Source organism: Carassius auratus, chromosome 46, assembly GCF_003368295.1.
Source record: "Carassius auratus strain Wakin chromosome 46, ASM336829v1, whole genome shotgun sequence".
Taxonomy (NCBI): Eukaryota; Metazoa; Chordata; class Actinopteri; order Cypriniformes; family Cyprinidae; genus Carassius; species Carassius auratus.
In genome coordinates, this window is record NC_039288.1 from 11,428,615 (window position 1) to 11,450,194 (window position 21,580).

General features: G+C 37.6%; 1 protein-coding gene across 5 annotated transcripts in view; it reads right to left on the minus strand.

Moving 5' to 3' along the window:
• The window catches only part of LOC113064176 (RNA binding protein fox-1 homolog 3-like), a 293,847-nt gene extending 272,571 nt beyond the window's left edge, over positions 1 to 21,276 (minus strand). For all 5 annotated transcript variants that reach the window (XM_026234795.1, XM_026234798.1, XM_026234797.1 and 2 more), the window contains exon 1: positions 21,224 to 21,276. The gene's annotated coding sequence lies outside the window, so the exon portion shown is untranslated. The remainder of the gene's footprint in view (positions 1 to 21,223) is intronic.
• Between the last annotated feature and the right edge of the window lie 304 nt (positions 21,277 to 21,580).

Here is a 21,580-nt window from a genome sequence, read left to right on the forward strand (position 1 = left end):
TAAGGCCCCCTCAGCACCTGGATCCTCAGACCACCGCCGGCTCTCAATGGGACACGCTGGCCTCCTCGCTCTGGCTTTTGGTGTCTAGTGACTGGATCAGAGACTTCAGAGCTGGGAAGAGAGGGATCTGGCTGGCTAAAACACACGAAACTATCCGATACTGCTTAGAGCTCGCAGTGTTTCCTGACCAGAGTATGTGAGGGGAGTGGAGCGGCAACAATTTCAATTAATCCTAAAGCCCTAAGTGCATCGTAAGAAGACAAATTAATGCAGTCATCTGCAGGCCAATCGGAAGATTGCACCTTTAATTTTATTAAAGTACAATGTGATTATAATATAAGCTAAGGATTTGATTGTACTTTACACTTTATTACTCTTTTTTTTTATTAATTTATAAAGGAAATAATTAAAGAGGCTAGAAATACACACCTAAATTAAACGACTAAAAACAAATATTGTAGGAAATATGCTTCAAAGACTGGGGAAAAAAAAACTTCAATGTCTTCCTGATGTGCACGAGATTAATAATAATATATTACGATAATATAATATACGAGCTGTATGGAACGCAGCATTAGGTTAACATTTCAATAAACGAGGGTGTACTAATTATGAGCCATTCTATTAGGTTACATTTCAGCACTTGACAAATGGATTGCGACTCCTAAGTAGCACTTAAAGCACAGCTACGTGCGACTGCTTTAAAGGGATAGTTCACCCAAAAATGAAAATTATGTCATTAATAATAACTCACCCTCATGTTGTTCCAAACCAGTAAGAACTCCATTTATCTTCGGAACACAGTTTAAGATATGTTAGATTTAGTCCGAGAGCTCTCAGTCCTTCCATTGAAACTGTGTGTACGGTCTACTGTCCATGTCCAGAAAGGTAAGAAAAACATAATCAAAGTAGTCCATGTGACATCAGAGGGTCAGTTAGAATATTTTGAAGCATCGAAAATACATTTTGGTCCAAAATAGCAAAGACTTTATTCAGCATTGTCTTCTCTTCCATGTCTGTTGTGGGACAGTTCAAAACAAAGCAGTTTGTCATATCCGGTTCGCGAACGAATCATTCGATGTAAACGGATCTTTTTGAACCATTTCACCAAATCGAACTGAATAGTTGTAAACGGTTCGCATCTCCAATACGCATTAATCCACAAATGACTTAAGCTGTTAACTTTTTTTTAATGTGGCTGACACTCCCTCTGAGTTAAAACAAACCAATATCCCAGAGTAATTCATTTACTCAAACAGTACACTGACTGAACTGCTGTGAAGAGAGAACTGAAGATGAACACCGAGCCGAGCCAGATAATGACTCGTTCAAGAGTCTTTTTTTCAATTTGTGACCATTGTTTGGTATTCTGAAAACTCAACGTTCATTTTTTAAATCTTGTGCAATATATTTTTACTATTTTTACATAATCATTTGATATATTACTGCAGCGATCAACTGAAAATGTTTGCAAATGTCTCTTTTACATTAAATTGTTAACAGGCCTGCATTTCACAGGCTATCTAAAAGTGTGATGTTAGAATTTTGAGAATGGAGCTCAAACTATATTGAGTCTATAATGAGGTTGTTTATGCTGAAAGGAATGACTCAATTTAAAAACTCTTGATGGTGTTTCAGTGAGTGCTTAACAACGGAATTACAAGTGAATAGAGAATAAGAAGCAGATTTTCCTGTCCAAGTTTTCCTTCCCTCCTACCTTTTGAAATGACTGCAATTGCAAATGAATTCACAAATGAATTAAAGTGAAATTGAGAACAAATGTATAATGCAAAGGTCAAAGAATGAGAGGAAGATGCAGGAAAAGAGAAGATGAGAGACCTGAAGCGTTGGTATGGCAATGCAGCGAGGCTAAATCCTGTAATGATGGTGTGAAGCTGTAACTTTGCAGGCCAGAGGAGCAAGTCTCAGCATGGAAAAGCAAACTAGCGCATTAACATTCACAATGCCCAAGGCTATGCCTTCTACTCTTTCATGCTTGTGAGGAGTAACCCTAGACAGATTTGTCTTCATCCCTACTTTCTGTGCAGAAGGGAGGGTTTGCCTCTGGTCCTGTGGGCTGTGGGGAAGGGACCGCTGCAGCCCCCTAAATCCAACAATAGCCGGCAGATAACACCTCCGATCGACAATGTGCAAGTTACATTAAATACAAAAACTTCTGTATCTCACTATAAACTATCACTATTAAATGTGTTTTAACAAATCTCAAAAGAAATACCATACTAAACATTTATTATAGCATATAAATAAATATTTAATAGGGGTGGAACGGTTCAAACCTTTCATGGTTTGGTTTGTTTCAAGGTTGGAGAGTCATGGTTTCGGTATGGTTCGGTATGTGCTGTTTATGGAGAAACTATACTTAAAACAGAATCTAACTACGAACAACAGCACAAATAAATACAATAGAGTAAAGATAAAAATAAAATAAACAGTGATTTTGGTGATATTTCGTTTTTAGGTACAGAAATTGAATAAAGTAATCAAATGTAAAAAAGCATCGCATATTTGACTGTATAAATTAAATATTGTTCTTTATTAAAGTTACAAAAGCTTTTCAATCGAGAGCAGTGAGTGATTTATTTGTTGTCGCAATTCAATTAATATTAAGACTGTCACTTTAAGAGAAAGTGGTGATGACGGAATAAATGACTGCTCATATTCCAGCATAAGGCATTCACATTGAACAAGAGTGCATGGTTTGTCCATGTTTTTTTATGTCTGGGAATCCAGAATGCGCATGCATCAACAGCAACATATATTTGCTGAACCCTGTTTGTTTTACATGTTATTTACAGGTGCTGGTCATATAATTAGAATATCATCAAAAAGTTGATTTATTTCACTAATTCCATTCAAAAAGTGAAACTTGTATATTAAATTAATTACACACAGATTGGTATATTTAAAATGTTTATTTCTTTTAATTTTGATGTTTATAACTGACAACTAAGGAAAATCCCAAATTCAGTTTCTCAGAAAATTTGAATATTGTGAAAAGCTTCAATATTGAAGACACCTGGTGCCACACTCTAATCAGCTAATTAACTCAAAACACCTGCAAAGCCTTTAAATGGTCTCTCAGTCTAGTTCTGTAGGCTACACAATCATGGGGAAGACTTCCGACGTGACAGTTGTCCAAAAGACAACCATTGACATCTTGCACAAGGAGGGCAAGACACAAAAGGTCATTGCAAAAGAGGCTGGCTGTTCACAGAGCTCTGTGTCCAAGCACATTAATAGAGAAGAGAAAGGAAGGAAAAGATGCAGTCGAAAAAAAGTGTACAAGCAATAGGGATAACCACGCCCTGGAGAGGATTGTGAAACAAAACCCATTCAAAAATGTGGGGGAGATTCACAAAGAATGGACTGCAGCTGGAGTCAGTGCTTCAAGAACCACTATGCACATAACATATGCAAGACATGGGTTTCAGCTGTCGCATTCCTTGTGCCAAGCCACTCTTGAACAACAGACAGCGTCAGAAGCGTCTCGCCTGTGCTAAAGACAAAAAGGACTGTTCTGCTGCTGAGTGGTCCAAAGTTATGTTCTCTGATGAAAATAAATGTAACATTTCCTTTGGAAATCAGGGTCCCAGTCTGGAGGAAGAGAGGAGAGGCACACAATCCACGTTGCTTGAGGTCTGGTGTAAAGTTTCCACAGTCAGTGATGGTTTGGGGTGCCATGTCATCTGCTGGTGTTGGTCCACTGTGTTTTCTGAGGTCAAAGGTCACACAGCTGTATACCAGGAAGTTTTAGAGCACTTCATGCTTCCTGCTGCTGACCAACTTTATGGAGATGCAGATTTCATTTTCCAACAGGACTTCGCACCTGCACACAGTGCCAAAGCTACCAGTACCTGGTTTAAGGACCATGGTATCCCTGTTCTTAATTGGCCAGCAAACTTGCCTGACCTTAACCCCATAGAAAATCTATCAGAGCAACCTGGGCTCTCATAACACCTGAGCAGTGCCACAGACTGATCGACGCTGCATTGCTGTAGTAATTCAGGCAAAAGGAGCCCCAACTAAGTATTGAGTATATGCTCATACTTTTCATGTTCATAGTTTTCAGTTAGCCAAAATTTCTAAAAATCTTTTCTTTGTTTTGGTCTTAAGTAATTCTGAGATACTGAATTTGGGATTTTCCTTAGTCAGTTATAATCATCAAAATTAAAAGAAATAAACATTCAAAATATTAGTCTGTGTGTAAAGAATGAATATAATATACAAGTTTCACTTTTTGAATGGAATTAGTGAAATAAATAAAATTTTTGAAGATATTCAAATTATATGACCAGCACCTGTATAGCAAACCATATTACAGATGCTTTGTCAGATTTAATTTGAACTGTGGTCCCAGCACGTGCCGAACTCAGTTCTTTTTTTTTTTCAAAGAACCGAGCCATCCCTAATATTGAAATTATAATAACTAAATGAATTAAATTGTAAAGAAATATCAGTGTAGTCCCACTTCAAGCCTAAAATATTTTGATACAAAAAAAGGAACATTGCTTTGATCATTGTTAAAGCAATCATTATTCTTGAGATATTACCTAGTTGTCAATATGTCAGACACAAGACGTGTCTCTAAATTGAGGTAAGCAAAAACAAAAAACAACAAAAAAAACACAAGCTCAGTAGTTGAAGCAGAATGCAAAATACATGAAATCCACTTTTGTACTTTCATACTTCTTTTTTTTTCTTCTTTGGCTGTTATTTTATGTTATTTACTTCTTTATCATTTGTAGAATCAAAGAGCTACCAGCCATCATGTATCAGTTCTGTTTGGGTCTATAAAGTGGGAAGATTTGAATCCCATCAAACCTTCATGCTATCCTCGTCTCAAACCCCATCCCTCCTGGAGTAGGGGACACGGAGACCAGAGCAGGAAGGAGGGTTCTGAGGAGCATCTAAACATCAATGCAAAGCCACAGTAAAGAGGGAGAGCGGTTGTAGGTGTATGATAGTATAGGTGTCTCTGTGTGCGAGGACGTGGGAGTGTGTGTAGGCTGGCTGCTTTTGAGAATCATGTGAAGATGTGGCGGAAATAGGAGAGCACAAGGGAAGGTGGTTATCAGAGGAGCTGAAATGTCCTCCACACAGGACGAACACTCCCACTCATTTCAATGAGTCGTCTTCATAAAAATAAAAATAAATAAACAATTCACACGTTCAGTTTAACCAGACGTTGATATTTTACTATGTGGTATGTATTTACATTAAGTAAATGTCAGTCTTTCAGTGCAAAGAAAACATTTAATTGAGTCATATTTTCTAGTAATTCATCAAATGATACAATTATTAACAATAATGATTCTTAAAATTACACATTTGGTCCTCGGCAGTCCCAAATATGCACATTAAGCAAAAAGAAAACAACAAAACATACGTTTAAAAAGTGTTAAAACCATTTCAGATCCCAAAGTGTTAAGATTAATCAAATGATGATAGTAATCACTATAACAACAACTATAGCTCCATCATAATCGTCATTGTCGTCATCATGATAAATAATTGATTAAATAAATGAAAAAACTGAAAATATATATGCAGAGATAAAAGCATAAATTAATGTATGAATAAATGAATGCATAAATGAATGAATGAATGAATAAATAAATAAATAAATAAATAAATAAATAAATAAATAAATAAATAAATAAATAAATACATGGTTTATTAAAAATCCTAGTCTTTTAACATTGTGCTAGTCAACCAAACAACATTTGCCAGTCATCCCCAGTTGGGGTCATTGGCACAACTGCATAGTATAACCTCTGTCATGAATTAAAAAAAAAACAAATGTAGAAACCGTTTTCTGACACTCAGTCAACAGTTTTACTCAATGTACTGAAGCTGTCATCTAGCTGGATTATTTTACTGTTTGTTTCACTAGAAATATCCAAAAAGTAATGTACTGTGCCAACCAACTCTGGTATCCCCCACAAACTTGGTACTGCCCCCTTTTTATTATTATTATCATTTTTTATTCACAGAGTTTTAATTTCATCTTCACTGTTTCTACTCACTCAAGAGGAGGTTTGAGGAGGAGTATTTGAGCAACAGTTGTGTTCTAGTCAGGTAATAAGAGCCACAGGCGGTTCGGCCCAGCTAAATGCTCAGTTCATAAAAGATGAAAAAGACAAGTCTCTCAGTTACATGAGCAAAACATTTCACAAATTTTGTAAGCTCGACTGAAAGGGCACACAAGAAAGAATGGTTCCCAACACTCCCTGGCTACCTCATTAAGTCCTTCTCTGCCTGACTTTCCAAGCAATTTCACCATTGTCTCCACTCAACACACCACCAAAAGGGGACGAGCCCTCCCTTTGAAGGGACCAGAAAGTGTGTCAAATACAAGCTGGTTTTATTCAAATGAATCACTTTTAAAGGCAAATAACAGGGCAAATAAATATTGTCCAACTTTAATTTTGGCTCAAAACAGACAGTTTTGTCTTCCAATGTCAAGTACTTTTTGCTTACAGTTCCGTTAGCTGGACGGACACAGATGGCCGGACATTACGAGTTGGTGCTAATCACGATTCCTGTTGTTTGCACCGTTAATCAACTGTTTTATCTGCATTCAAAGTCAATTGCATCCAATTAGATTCAGTTCCAGCCAGGCCCTGAATGTGAGCCATATTCAAACATCACAGCTGAATTCATGACTCGTGTGGAATTGAGATTGGGCTTCCCCCCTTTCCATCTACCAAGAAAGGGCAAATACAATTCACTGCACAGCACTGGCAGAAGCATCACCCTCTCTAGGCAATGCCTCGCTATGCTAATGAGACTAAGCCAGGGATGCTAGTGTTGACGCTGCAGGATATGTTAGCAAACACTTAAACCTTAAAGTTAAAACACCACATTCAATCAAAAAGCCCATTTTAAATGTCAGTTGGGAAACAGAAGAGAGAAACAACAAAGTATTTCAAATTTCCTTTAACAGCGTAACATGCCCGGCCCAATCTCACAGGGGTTTCAGTAAGGTCAGAGCTTCAATGAATAATAGTTGAGCTCTTATAATGTTTGAAGGGAGATGGATATTACACTTACAGTACAGACTTAAAGCCATAATCATGCATGTGCATGCATGAGTCGATGTAATATAAAGAATGCATGAAAAGAGGTAAATAAAATGACCCGTAAAAAGATAGACCTAAATTGAGCTAGTCAACTTGTGTATTGTTTTAGAAGGATTTAAAGTGCCCCTATTATGCCATTTTGAATACTGCCTTTTATGCAGTGCGTAATATAGCTGTATGTGGATGTAAACAATCTACAAAGTTGTAAAGCTGAAAGTACATGATAAATAAAGTAATTGTCTCCCAAAAGAAAGAATCGACTCTGAACAACCTAAACAAGTCATCAGTAATTCGAATTCCACTTCTGTGATAGCTACACGTCACTGGAAAATACATTTGCATAATGCCCACCTATTTTCTCCGTTGGCGGGCTGCGAACAACTTGACCCACCCAAAAACACTGTTGCTATATATATACACGTGTGTGTGTGTGTGTGTGTGTGTGATCTTTTATGTGAACTGGTGTTTTTCTCATTATTTTAATACATTATGTCTCTAGTCAGTGACAAAGGCATACAGGTGAAAGCAGTACTGTTCTCTAGCACAGCCTCAGCACCAAACACACCACTACAAAACATCTAATTCTACTGACAGCCAGATGTTATTTTAATTGGTCCATTAAAATGTTGTCAGTGGAGCAAGATTTTAACTCACAACCAGTCGCAAAAAAACATTCAACTTAGCCAAAAAATCTCAAGGTAAGGGGCTTTGCCCCCTAAGGCTGAAATACTAGAATCGCCCACGGCCATAAGCCATCAGAAACAAGCAAGGGACCAAGTTTTAGTTTCACCAAAGGTTCATTCGAGTACCCAGCAGGAGATCTGCACCCACAGCGGGACTCTGAGCAAAATGTGAAATTTCAGATAGAATTACAGCTGCCTCCAACACTGTGTACAGAGCAATTCAGCACAACTCATCTGGGAGAGGAGCAATTATCTTACGGGGAAGGGCTGAATCTTTTTCTCAGCCTCCATTCACACCATGCCCTGAGGAATTCCCGTAGACTGCCTTCACCAGAGCCGCTGGAAAGTGTTCTTACTGGAAAGCAATGGGAGCTTTTGTTGTGGTGAATTCAGATTTGATTCACACTTCTATTTGTAAGACGTGGTGTCAAATGATTTACTGGAGTCAGCTCAAAAGGGAAAATGAGTGCTTTTGAGTCTCTGGAGTATAACCAGCTCATGTTTAGACTCCCAGCAAACTTCACAAATATGATAAAGCCCACTCTTTAAATGGTACGACAACGTATCTCAGCACAGCCTTAAAATAGAATACATGCTGTTGGCAAAACGAGCCATATGGAGAAGGAAAGAGAAAGGAGGAGATGTGAATGGGAGATGACAAGAAATGGGTTACCCTTTGATAGTTATGGAGATTTCTCAATTAGGTTTCACTGAAGTATCGACTTAGTCTCAGATGTTCTCTTAAGATTATTATAGAGTGGAAAAATTAGACAACTGTTGGCATGCAGGTAAGTACATTTCAGATTTCAATTTCAGATACATCCTTGGTATCTTGGTAAATCTTAGTCTAATGCTGAGAACTCTTCTAAAACTCTTCTTCTAAGAGAAATATATGAGATGCAGATGAGATTAAGTATTCATATGTTTTTATTGCTATCTAGGAGAGAAAAAAAATACAAACAGAAATACAATTAGATTTTTCATTCCTATGGGGAGAAAAGAGGTTGGTCTTGCATAGCTCAGGAGATTTCATCAAGTTCTCAAGTTATGTTTCACTGAAGTATTAACTGTCACAGATTTTTTTTCTCCTAAAATCTCTAAGGAAATCAACAGACACAAATGAGATGACATACAAAAAGAGCGTAGAGCTTCAGGTATAACAATCAATGTGAATAATCTGGCACACATCTTTAAATTTGACGAGAAACGTTTGAGGTCAACATAAGAGCTGACTTTTGATGGCAGACTTTGTAACTTGGCAAATCTGAGTGGAACGCATTGTTGAGAGTAAAACGTGAGATTAGTTGGGGTTTTCATTGCTCAGGAGATTTTTTTTGGAGGTCTCAGATATGTTAGACAAACGTTTTCTCAGATGAAAGAATTAAATTAGACACAAATTTTCAACATACTCTGAAATCAGTGTGCATCATTTAATCCTGGAAGAATTTCATTAAAAAAAATGTTTGAGGTCATAGTCCTGTGAAACTATTAAAGACATGCAGTATGTGACATTAGAATTGTATTTTTTTTCTCAGTCGCACAAAATGCTCCATTTGCTGTGGAAGGAGGAGAGAAGGAAAGGTGAAAAGAAAATCTGATAGATGAAGAGAGGACATGATAATGTAGTCATGCTGAGATGTGTTCCAGCAAAGCCAGCATAAGTCAAACTCCACCGAGCGACTCGGCAGTGAGTTCAATTATAAGTTGGTGTTGAAGGTCAGGTATTGTAGCTCAAGTGATACAGTGTGCAAAGATGGATGGGCCTGCTGATAATGTTTAACTAAGTAATCTCACAGTACAGTGAAAGCTTGTTTAAAGACCTTATATCCTTGGAAACCCTTGGCTTAGCGAGGCGTCTTATTACAGTCCATCGGCGCGGGTGTCCCTCAAACATTAACTCCCGTTACTTATGCAGTCTGCATAGTCTCCGACAAATATCCCACCGGAATGAAAGGATGTAGTCTTACTGTGATGAAATGAGTGAGTAAAGATAAGAGTTGTAGAAAAGCCTTTGTTGTGTAAGTGCCTCATTTAAAAGTTTCCCCTATTTTAAAGTGAAAAAGACCTTCCTTCATACAAAAAAAAGAGTACAAAATGAAGTGCAAGGCGTGACAGACACACGGCTGAGCTGCTTTACAAGTTACTCGCAGCTACGCTTGATGAAAAAACGCGGCCCGTGAAATGACATAAAAGGTATGCTGCTGTTGAAACCTTCTTTCATGCAGCGAATAGAGAGAGAGAACTGCCATAGAGTGATCAGTGCCTCGCTGTGAATAGTCTACTGTCATCAGCCTGCCTGCGCTTAGGAAAAGATCTGTCAGCTCTTATCAATGCACAATCACAAAGAGACGTTAAAATACAGCATCTGAACCACTTTAGCTTTTAACACCACTCTGTGTTTCTCTACACAATCAAGCACTTTCCCCACATCATACTTATATGGCCTTTATAGTATTGTGAAGAAATCGAACTGAATGAGTCGGGGGTTTAATTCACATGGCACACGCAAATTTCCTTAACTGCTCGATATAATGGAATATGAAGTATAACTCATTACTCATACTGTAAGAAATCATTTCTGGACAGAGATTAAGGCTGGCATTGAAATAAGACAATCTCAATTTGAGGCTTTCGGATATTTTATAAAAAAATATTTTTTTTCTTGTCTAACCAGGCAATTTTGTTACATTTTGGCTGGCTAAAATGTTTAAAGTGTAAAACTTTCAGTGCCAGTACTCTTCTGGCTGCATATTCCTTGCATATTTATGCAATTATTGTATGCTGTAAAATATACAGCATACATTAAAATAACATTTAACTATTTACATATATAATCTACTGCAGTAAACAAATTTACTTTACTAAAGTGTTAACAAGCAAAACTGTTATTTACAATTTGATATCATTTTGTCTTTCCTTAAAAGGAGGAAATACAGCAACAAGGACTTTAGGGTTAATACAAATCTATTATTGCGATTTAAATGTATGGACGATATGTACCAAATTGATTGTTTAAACTAAAAATCTTGTGAAACTAACAGTCTTTGTCTAGAGAGAGTGACAGAATTGAAGTACTTTGAACAAAACAGTGCATAATTGCATATTGGTGACTCCAGGCACACTTCGAAAGTTTCCCGTAAAGTTCTTACCAACCAATTTGTTTTTATTAGTTTAACTTTAGACTCAAGACACATCACTTTAAACTCTTTAAAGTAAAGTAACAGCACAAGTAACTGTGCCTAACAACTTGTCATTCCGCACAGCATGCAACATACAAGACATATTGTGAACCCACTTGAATGCAATGAAGTCCAACCAGCCTTCCTTAAAAGACATAAAATGCATCAATCTCTCTATTGCGCAGCTGACTAATTTTCGGCCCACCACAAACTTCTATTACAGAACAGACTTTCGTCCCTGAAGCAACAACAAAAACTTTTCAGAAGATCACAACATCAAAAGCCCACACACTCTCTGACTAAGAAACGCCCAGGTATATTCTATCAAAGAGAATTGTTGCCAAAATCCTCTTCAGTTAAGAGACGGAGAGGACTGTTTCACATCAAAGGCTGCTGTGGAGTTATGTTTCTGCAGTCTTTAATTCTGCAGGGCAAGACGCAAGCTTATCTGTACTTAAAAATAAAATAAAATAATAATAATTGATGCAATTGACATCGGATTTCACAAGGAATTTTGCTCATCCAGTGGCATTCACCCTACAGAAGAAATTAGATGAAATTATAAAGGGTTTTATTAGATGTGAGAGTACTGTTACCTAGTTACAACAGTAAACTGCTGCCAATAGTTCTCACAGTAGTAGTCATAGCATAGATGATGTAATTGCATGGCAGTTTAAGCACAAAAATAAAAAGTGGAAAGAACCAACTTGAATTTTGATTATTGAATCAGAAAACAGGCTTATATTAAAAACAGCAGATTCTCACCGCTTTGATTAATTGAAGGAATAGTTCACCAAAAAAAAAAAAAAATAGATTTGCTCACCTTCAGGCCACCCAATATGTAGATTAGATTGTTTCTTCATCAGAACAGATTTGAGATTTTGGATAACATGACTTGCACACCAATAGATATTCTGGAGTGAATGGGTGCCGTCAGAAGGAAAGTTCAAACAGCTGAAAAAAAACTTTACAATTAACTTCACTACAGTCCATCAATTAATGTCTTGTGAAGTGAAAAGCTGCCTGTTTGTAAGAAACAAAAATACTTTTCAAGGCAGTTTAACTTCTGGTTAAAGGGGTCGTATGATGGGATTGAAAATTTTCCTTTCTATTTGGGGTGTTACTAGCTCTTGGTGCATAAAGAAAATCTGTAAAGTTGCATTATGTTTATGTTTACGCAACGCAATGCATAAAAAGACAATATAAGTCATTATAATCAGTAATTATTTCCCCACTGGATGCAACAAATGGCTCGTTTGTAATGGGTTTATTGGTTTTGTCTGGTCATGCAGGGAGACGGCATCACAGCATGTTAATGAGCCTAACATTTCTGTCACACGCTTGAGGTAATCAGCCAATCACAACACACCGGATAGCTGCCCAATCAGCGCTACACCTCACTTTTCAGAACGATAAGCTTTGTAAAAATAAATGCATTTCAGAAAGGCAGGGTACATAGGAGCAACAATAATGTACATTATGTGGAAAATAATAGTTTTTTTTTTTTAACCTTAAACTGCATAAACACATTGCATTACACCAAATACACAACATAATGTTCTTTTTAGCAATGTCATATGAGCCCTTTAAAATAAGTCCATAATCCGTAATACCACTTTCTCCAGTGTCATCTTTCTCCAAGTCCATCCCCTGTTGTCTTCTGACATCAGAATGCACTACATATTTATTTAGAACTGTTTTTGACTGTTTCCACTTGTAAACAGTTCTTGATCTGAGCAAATTCTCTCCTGATTCAGACAAGCCAGCTCTTTCACTAGAGAAAGCAAAATTATGGATAGAGAACTTGTATTTTAGTATTTTGAAGTTACAATGGATTTGTTTATACAAACACACAGATTTCTGCTTCACAAGACATTATTTGATGAACTGGAGTCATGTGGATTACTTGTGGATTATTGGTAGGTTTTTATCAGCTTTTTGGACTCTCATTCTGACGGCACCAATTCACTGCAGATGATCTATTGGTGATCAAGAGATGTAGCCTAATGCTAAATTTCTACAAACATTTTCTGATGAAGAAACAATTTATTTTAAGTATTGAAAGGCCTGAGGGTAAGTACAATTTCATTCAATTTTCATTTTTGAGTAAACACTTCCTTTAGGATTGACCAAAGAAACGTGTCAAAGAAAGGTGCCCACTACACAACAACTATAATAGCTGCTAAATCTAGAGTAAATATTTGCTAAAGAAATTGTGAGTGCATTTTGGCCACATGTTGCAGCCTGTGATCTGTTCAGGTGTTGCCATGTGTCCTTGCTGTACAGAGTCATTCAGTGAAATAAGAGACAGTCACTCTCCTTTTATGGTGGGTATTTTATAATAAAGTCATATGGTTGGACATTGTGATCCTTTCAAATTGCCCCATCTGGAATTTCTCAGTGCCAGCCAGAGGTCATACTATTACATTTAGCCACTGGTTTTACTACATCTGATATAGCACTTCATCTGTCTGTGACGGGTGAAAGATGTGATTCTTTCCTGAGAAATCTTTTCATTATCATGACATTTTCCCCCTCGGTTTAAATAAATGCATGAATGTAACGGCAGAGCTTCCATTTTAATAGGAATTCTACTTTCTACTGCTTTTACACCAGAAAAAGCCTTTCTACAGAGCAGTATGCATTATATTATATTATATTATATTATATTATATTATATTATATTATATTATATTATATTATATTATATTATATTATATTATATTATATTATTCTCTTCAAGGAATGTGTCCTCAGTGCCACTAAACACACTGCACAAAACACATATCACAAGCTACAAATATCAAACAACAAAACAAAATAACAACAACAAAAAGTACATTAGAGTGATATGTTTCCACATGTATTTTGGAGTCTCTGTTCATTAAAGAAAACTATATATATATATATATATATATATATATATATATATATATATATATATATATATATATATATATAGATAGATAGATAGATAGATAGATAGATATATATGTATATGAAAAATGATGTTTAAAATTTATTTAGAATAAATAAATTGTGTTTTTGGCACACACACACACTCAAAAAAATTTTTAGCTGAAGAGTCATCATCTGAAAAGCTTTTAAAATCATAGCAAAACATATCAGTGATCATACAATTCATTATTTTTGCCCTTATATAACTGAACACAACAACCTTTGTCCATAAAACTTCTCTTTAAAAAGTTACGAAATGTCCTGATGAATTTTCTAACGGCCTCCGAGATGAAAAAGAGGAATTCCCATTTCATGAGCCATATTATACATAAGCCTTGATCCTGAATTTGGTATACAACACTTTTGCCTCACGCAAACACTGCAGAGTGCTAACAAACCCATAAGTAGTTACATATTTAAAGCGACCTCTGTTTCAAGGTTACAGCTTGCAAGGTAGAAAAAAAAGGGAAAAGAAAAGCAGTTTCACATTTAATATGTTGTCTGTTGTGCTTATGAGTTTAAAAAATGTGTGTGTGATGTCTTTAGAAACACGCAACATCCCCTTTCAGAGACAGGAGACCTCAGGGTCTTCAGACTGAGTGCACACATCGAGTTAAAAGACTTGGAGGTGGGGGGATTTCAAAGCCTCCCCTGCAGACATGCTCCAGCTTTGTGCATTTTAATGGTGAGATATTCAAATCTCAGAGTCTGCCATCCCTCACCCTCATTTCTCCAGCAGTCCACGCAGGGCGCTTCTGTCTGCAGCTAATGGGATGCCATGTACGCAAGGAGAGGGCTTATTTGGGGAGGTCTCTGCCTCCTTGAGGTTAAAGGACCTTGAAATTTGCTTTCTTTTCATTCATTTTTTTTTTACTGAATGAACTTGGATAATTAAATGGAATAAAATACATTAAAATAATGTAATAATGGTAAGAGGAAAATCGGACAGGTTCACAAGTCATTCCACACAGCTGTGCAGGCTATTAACAGCAGTTTTAAGGCGTTCTTGCATGAAACCTTGAAGCTGCTCACAATAAGAGTTAACAAAACTCCCACTGTAAGTCCCCTGCAATGTCTTTGGTAAACAAGGAAATAAAAAATATGCACATAAACCCCAGCATTATTAGATGATATTTCCTAACTGCCACTTGGCATATGAGCAAAACCACAGCAGACTCTGTGATTTGTTCGCCAAATATTGGAATTCACAGAAGTGTTAACTAAGTAAAAATGCACTAGGGTGTTAATTTGTTTGGGGTGTCCAGATGTCTTTAGTGATTTGAAGTCTTGAAGGCTTTATGGATTTTTGTTGAAAACACCCATGCAATCAAACTGAAAGTTTTGCTTCTTTTATTCTTCGTCTACTAGCTTTATAGGGATATTTAACATAAAAATAAACTTACTGTAAACTTGAGGGACTTGTTTCTTCAGCAAAACACAAAAAAAAAGTTGTTTTGAATAAACGGTGAAAGTCTCTTAGTATCGAAGTTCAATCAGAAATGCATCCAAAACTGAACTCATCAAGCCAATTCATGGGGACAGAGCCAAAGTTGTGGGCCTCCTTTACCGCAGCTAAATGACAAATGAAGGGCTGTGGACCCTCCCTATGGTATAATTAAGGACCGTTTGAAATGGGCTGGGGTATACATTGACCTTCTACTAAAGGGAAGGGAAATACAGGAGGTATAATCTAATAGTTGCAAATTGTTGATGCATATATTAAACATAATAGCATTGGCCCTTCGCCCTGCACTGCTTCCCATGTGGAAATGCCCTGACTGGGCTACAGATCGGTGGATGAACAGAGTTCACATGGCATCTGTTTGATCAAAGTTTCCTAACCAAAGTTCTGGCATCGTAGTTGCATCTGGTCGGACCACTGCAGACCATGGCTTCAAAATCAAACAGAGCCATTGGGGTTCAGAGTCACGGAGGGGAAGAGCAACACAATTCATGCTGAAGGACATCCCTGCAAATTATTTTGCATTATCGTGATAATAAAGAGAAAAGCTTCCGCTACCATTAAGGCAAGCGACAAATATAAAATCCTGCTCCCTGCGTTCTACAGAGCGGGCATTATGGTATGGCCCTAAATTGACCCTCACTTTTCCCATATCAGAACATGCATAAATACCTGGGGCAGCAGAAACAAGGAAAGCTATTAATCAACGGACACAGGGGCTTAGATCTGGAACGGCTTTAAATCCAATGGGAGATTCCTCTCAGATGTTTAAAGCCCAACGGTTTAATATCCCCGCCATCCCCAAGTGGGTAATTGTTTCGCTACCGCAGATAGAGAAACTGTCGATCAAGCCTTGCTTGACCTTGTTTCTGTGGCTGTACTGACCTCCGGAAATGTAAAGCAAAGATCATATCACATAAAAAGCAATACTCCCACAAACGGGCCCCAAGCTGCAAATTGATTCTGCTGCCATGGAATTCACTCCCATCTCAGAGAAGGAGAGGAAGGGGGGCATTAGGAAGGGGTCTCTTCCGCTGCATTCATCCTTTTGTTGCAGATATCTGTCCTGCGCGTCAGCTTACAGATTTTTATCGTTTATGAAAAGGCACTCTGCATATGCTGGCAGAGCTTGTGCCGGTGACAGATAGCAGAGGGACGAATAAGCCGGTGACTCCAGCTTGCCGGTGTTTAACACATTCCCTCTGTCACAGCAGTGATAGCAAGTTCTATTGTCTGCAGTATTAGGCCAAAGGGAGCGAGAGTCACCATTTCAACATTGCCCAAAGTGGGGCCACAGAGATTGTCTTGGGAGACCGCCCTTTGTCCCCCCTTTGTCCCGACGGGAAGCCGGTAGACAAGATGGTTATCCCTGCACTGTCCGAAAGCCACCGTTGTCTATTAAATCCCCTAAACTTAATTTAAAAGAGTCTCAGATTATGTTAGAAAGTCTGCAGATGTCCTTGCAATGGACTGGGTACCAGTGACCCATCGCCTAATTAAAATTCAAGTTGAAAAAGAGTGTACTTTGATCGAATCAAACTTTAATTAGCTCAGATAACCCCAAGCTACCTCCGAAACATTACCAACTGGTGGAATCGAGGACGGAAAGAACAAAAAAATCATCCATGGGAGATATGTTAGAGGAATGTACAAAGGAGAATATTTCGTCACACTCAGCATACTTTTTTGGAACAAGCATCAATAACGGCCATTTTACACACAAATCAGCATAAGGTGACTAACCTTTGGTACATTATCATTGTCCTCCCTTTTGCACAGACCAATGTCAAAGGTCCTGCTGGCCAGAGATACCTGCAAAAATCAAATTCCCCCAACCTTTTGAATCACTAGAGTCGGTGCTAAATAATTAATGTGGCCATTGAGACCGGTGGCGGTGGCAGTGATTTGATTTCGGAGCCAGTCTGAATGGGTTCAAGATCCTTACAGACACCCCGTGGAGGGCCAGTGAGAAATGTCAATCGCATCTCATCTACGGACGGGGGCTTCTCTGCTACACAGAGAGAGCGGCAATCTCCAGGCAATCTGCAGCAAGTTCACCATCCACATTTAATGAGACACACACACACACACAGAGACACACACACAGCCGGAGTGGTAGAACAAAGAGGCGCTCGGTTGTAGCTCTGACAAGTGTCAACTTCACTGCAACTGTGGCATGTAAGAGGATTTTGTTGATGATATGAAAGAAAACCGAGTAAATGACAAAACTTGGATATTATTATCTAATTGACTGTCATGTCATGTTACATATTTGCATGTTTGTGAAGCTGTGCAAATTGTTATGGTGGTTACTGATTTGATTTGTAGCCATAACAACAAAGAAATCCCAATTAGCCAAAACGACAAGTGTGGCTTTTGTCACTTCATTACTAAAAGTATGTACCCTATATGCTGAAAGATTTTTAAAAGTTTTTTATAAGACAAATTAACTGTGTATTTATTCGCAGTGAGCGAAAAACAAAAACAGTCCAGTTTAAATGTTTTTCATTTGCTGAAGTGCAAAAAGCCCAATCTATTTTTTTTTTTTTTATCCCGTCACATATGTTGAGAGTGTCACACAAATTTATAAATCTAATGAAATGGAACAGACATGCTGTCCTGCAGATTTATTTAATGTTACTATATGAAACTTCCATATGTTCTGCTGTGCATCTGACAAACTAGAATTGTCACGCTTGCATGGTTCATTTTTTGGGCGACATATTGAGTAACGCCACCCTTGTAATTCTCTTCAGGTATTCAGTCAAATTCTGCACCAGCAGACGAGCCGTTCACAAACACCTGGGATTTGAGTGTTCTGACTGGCGGAGGCTAACTTAATTATCTATAATTGGTGGAGTGGTTCTCATTTATAGTGACTGACAGCATCGATCTGTCTCGAAGGTAAGCTATCATGCCTAATAAATAAAGGAAAAGAAACGAGTACTGTAGTCACATTCCAAATGAGCAGAAAAACAGCAACATGACACAATGTTAAAACGAGACGTGCATTATATCTTATTGAGGAGCGAGAATAGTCCCCAGAAAGAGAGAGGCTAGATTATCGATGTGCATGATATTAAATTTAAAATCTTGGGACCTTAAATAATTTAAGTGTGAAAGATCACAGAGTATTTGATCTAGTCTCTGTATCAAACCTACATTACACAGCGCAAAAACTGTAGAGCCTCCAAAAGTGAACGTTACACTGTCTCACAGCAGAAATGTCCCAACATGAGGGTTTGCGGGATGCTAGAGGGGTGTTACTGGTCCATGGATTGATTCACTCTCTAAAGATTTCAGCGAGGCATGTGCTTCGCATATGGCAGAATACAACGGATAGGATATTGTGTAGCCTTGAGAGAAAATCATGCATTTGTTAAGATTGCATTATATTGCAAATGTATTGCTAGAACATCTGCTTTACGTGTCAAAGCTGCAGCCTAGGAGTTTGCATGAATTATGGTTGTGCTGCATACAAAAAACAAAATAAAAACAAATTTAATCAATAGCCTTAGGCTGTTTATTTGTTGCCTGAGGTATTGATACTGAGGTAACAGAGCTCATATCAAAGCCAAACTAAAAAGATATTGTTTACATGCTGAGATATTATTTATGTAAGTGATTTGAGTTTGAATTTGCCTTACGAATTTCCAGTCCTGTAATGAAGAGTATAGGCCAATGGCATGAAATATACTATATATTTTTTTTCTTTGTCAAGATTAAAATTTTATGTTATAATATTATAATATTATAAGATATCAATGGCATCAAAATGCTGCAACGCAATCAGCTGTACATCTGGTTCATTTGACAATAATAAGAAAATTCAACCTCAGAGCCAGAAGCAGATATTTGATTTGAAACAGACCATTATACTTAGCTAGGCTTCAGTGTGCTTCTTCCACACGAAAACCTTGGATGCATTTTGTCTGATTCCACAGTGCTCAGAAAAGCTCTAGGCTAAATACATGACCAGAGTAGGTTACTAGTTTGTTTCACGATTAAACCTCTGCAATGCTATCACCGAGCCTAGGGATCTTTTAGCGGAAGAGCGCCTCTGGAAACAATGTTTTGTCTGTACAGATTAACCAGCGGAACACCTCTCATCCAAATTCACCTTGAAAGCCCTGACTCTCGAGGAGAGTTTGAGGAGAATTCCACCTTCCCAGTTCTCTTGCTCTCTTATTCTGTGTCATCAGGCCTGAGCTTTGGGCCAGAGTGTGTTCCTTCCCCTTCAATACACCATATCTCAATGGCCATCCAAGTCATGCGAAAGACCCCGGCTCTGAGCAATGACTAACAAATGTGTTGAAGAGTAAGTAATGTTAGGTTTGCTGACATTGGTAAGCATTGCCACACTATCAGACTGCAAAGAAAAGCAAAAGAAAAATTATAAGCCTCACACAAATATCTTTATTTTTATTTTTATTTTATTGTATACATTGAATCAATAGCACTATTATTATTATTTTTTATGATACAAGATACTTTCCTTTTTTTAAATAAAAACAGCAGTCTGCTTGAGGTTAGATATTCTTATCCTTACTCAGCACTTCCAGTCAAAACTTCTATGATGTTAGGCGTTGCATCTTTTCCAGCAGCTCAATTTCTGTTAAACCAATAGGCAACACTTTACAAATAGGTTCCCTACGTTAGAACTAGCTAATGGAATAACATTTATTATACTGGATAAGTGTTTCTACATAAATTAATACATGTTTAACATTCCAGTTGTAAAAATGAATCATTTAAAATATTATGAATGAACCTGGAGAACAATGGTAAATGAACCTCTATTAATAAATGTCCATGATACTTAATGTTAACCATTTGGACCATTTTGTAAAGCTTCCTTCGCATCCATTACATTAATGTTGAAAGATACATAAGTCCATGATTTTATAATATATATATATATATATATATATATATATATATATATAAACATGCATAAAGGATCTCCCCTAATTTCTTCATGCATATTTACACCAATAAGACACAGTGTTTCCTTTGCTTTTAGCTTGTGTCACTTAATTAAGACCGTCTGCCATTAATTGAGCACGCTGTCTGTTTATCACCTGCAGGCCTTGTCTAAAAAGCGCTGTCCTAAATTGCCAGTTAGCAGATAAAGGTATTTTGTCATGGGGCAGGTTTTGTAATTTCAAGGTATACTAAATTATAAAAATATTAAGGTATGTGAAAATTTAAAAAAAAAAAAAAAGAGGAAGAGGAATTAAAAAAATAGCATGTGCATAAATGTGAACGCCTCAAGCTTTGCTCTGTAATAGAATCTTGGACTTTTCCTATATAAATTGAAGTATATAATTCAAATGAGCTGAAACATTTTAAGGTCAAAGCAATATTAAATTCATGCAGCACTGACATATATTCTCTGCGAAGAAAAAATGAACTATAAAGCACTTTCTACCTGCATGTACTCAAATGCAAAGCAATGTTACAGTATGTTTACACTCTCACAGACCAAAGGGAAGGCATGTGTCAACTTCCATAAAAAGATTCATGGCTTTAGCCTCTTTAAGTACCTTTTCATCAATGTATAACATTTCCACATACACAAAGCACAACTTTTACTGCACCAGTCCAAAGGTGTGTCAATCTCAAAGAGCAGAACTCTCGAAACTCTGACAAACACACGTGAATTCTGCTCTCTCCTTCTCTTTCTATCTCCATTTTTCCCTTTCATTCCTTCCATGCATCACACATTCGGCTGTCCCCCTCCAAAACAGATAAGCGCAGAACGCAGAAAAAGCAAACCACAACCACGGAAATTCTCTACATGGTGCCGATCAGTAAAATTAGCATGACAATACTCACTGTGGGGAGAAGGGGGCAGTCGGAGCGTGGCAAGTCACTCTGTCCAACGAACCTGCACGGGTGGAAGAGTGGGGGAGAGAGAAAGAGAGAGAGAGAGAGAGAGAACAGTCAGCTGTGAAAGCACAGTTAAGAGAAAGGGAGGGGTGACGAAGAGCCGGCACATACAGAAAAACACAAGAAAAGAAACTGAAACACAGAGGAGAACAAGGATGAAGCCGAACAGTAGGAGAGAAATGGGAAGGCAGCGGAGGGAGGGAACATGTGATGGGAATAAAAGGACACGTGGGAAGATGCTGTACTTTTAAAAGTTCGACTCACGAATGGGAGAGTTTTTTTTTGTTATTCAGTCATGTGACA